Genomic DNA, 1,939 nt, shown 5'->3' with positions numbered 1-1,939 from the left:
CGTCCCCTTCTCCTCCTGCCCCCAATCCCTCCCAGCATCAGTCTTTTCCAATGAGTCAACTCTTCGCATGAGGTGGCCAAAGTACAGGAGTTTCAGCTTTAGCATCGTTCCTTCCAAAGAAATCCCAGGGCTGATCTCCTTCAGAATGGACTGGTTGGATCTCCTTGCAGTCCAAGGGACTCTCAAGAATCTTCTTCAACACCACAGTTCAAAAGCATCAATTCTTTGGCACTCAGCTTTCTTCACAGTCCAACTCTCACATCCATACATGACCACTGGAAAAACCATAGCCTTGACTAGACGGACCTTTGTTGGCAAAGTATTACCTTAAATCAAACCATTTTCTCCCCAGATTAGCACTACCCTTCTTCCCCATCACACCATTTTCTGTTAGTGGCTGCACCAATTTTTGTCATCCAGGGTCAAAACCTTAGTTATATTCATTCATTCAACAAGTATTTAAATGCTTTTGAGCACAGATAAGTGTGCTAGGGATGCTGGGGTATAGAATGTCAAAAGTTTGACAAGAGTTTCTGCCTTCCTGAAGGCTTATAGTCTATCAGGAAAAGACAAGTGGGGATCCAAACCAATGTAGGGATATTAGAGAAGAATTCCTAAAGGAAGAAAAGATGGGGGTGGGTGAGGGGAGGTGTATTCCATGGGTGAAAGCATAGGAAGAGAAAGCATGCTGCTGCTGCTGCTGCTAAGTCGCTTCAGTTGTGTCCGACTCTGTGCGACCCCATAGACGGCAGCCCACCAGGCTCCCCCGTCCCTGGGATTCTCCAGGCAAGAACACTGGAGTGGGTTGCCATTTCCTCCTCCAATGTATGAAAGTGAAAAGTGAAAGTGAAGTCGCTCAGTCGTGTCCGACTCTTAGCGACCCCATGGACTGCAGCCTACCAGGCTCCTCCGTCCATGGGATTTTCCAGGCAAGAGTACTGGAGTGGGGTGCCATTGCATGGAGAAACCCAAAAACATATTGCTGGAGCACTGGGTGCAGAAACAGAGGAAGTGGGAGAGACATGCAGTGATTGAATCAAATATGAAAGGTCTGGGAAACTATGTTAAGGCATTAGAACTTTCTGAAGAGCAGGAGGAAGCCATGATTAGTTTTGTATTTTAAAATAATCTGTTTATCCTTCGAGAATTTTTCCTTTCTCTACCATCCCCTGAATCCAGCCTATTACTAAATCCTGTCCATTTGTTTTTGTCTAATTTGTTCTTTTATCTCTGTTCCCATTGCCACCAATTTAGTCCCAGCCTTTCTCATGCTTAGATTAAGAGCCCTTTAAAGCCCTTTGGCCTTCTCTCTCCAAACACACTGCGCACAAAGACTAGACCAATAAACTCCAAAGGCTCCACCAGGATAATACTGAAGTCCAAGCCACCCATTTTGGCACTTACGACCATTCTCTATCCTATCTAATGTTACTACTTAAAATCACTCTCCAACGAGGCAAGCAGCTTCCTCAAAAACCCTCCCCAAAGCAGTTCACTTTCTTCACCCCAGCAACCCCATAACATTTTTCCCTTCTCCCCGGGCACAATGCACGTCTGGGGCATCCTGAGGACCTCAAGCAATAGCTCTTCCACTCCCTTTTCATTTCTTCTCCACCCGCACAGACTGGGTCACAGAGAGAGGTCTTCATTTTCTTTGGTCAGAAAGACTATCTCACATCCTAATCGCATAGGCCTTACAAGGGTACTTCATGCTCTCAGAACAAATTATCACTAGTTAACTCTAATTGAACCGCATCGGGAGGATTTGTGGGAGTCCGAGAGCGCGGCGGAGAGAGAGCTGACACTTTAGAGGATGAACCGGAAGTGCCCAGTTCCACACAAAAGAGCCTTAGACAAAACGCGAGAGGCCAGGCTAGGAGTGCGGAGGCGGGGGACAGCGGGGAACAGTTAGTGAGAGCTCCTGGCTAGGGGCAAACGA

Source organism: Bison bison, unplaced genomic scaffold (genome assembly GCF_000754665.1).
Source record: "Bison bison bison isolate TAMUID 2011002044 unplaced genomic scaffold, Bison_UMD1.0 scf7180017864145, whole genome shotgun sequence".
Classification (NCBI taxonomy): Eukaryota; Metazoa; Chordata; class Mammalia; order Artiodactyla; family Bovidae; genus Bison; species Bison bison.
This window is presented reverse-complemented; position numbering follows the sequence as displayed.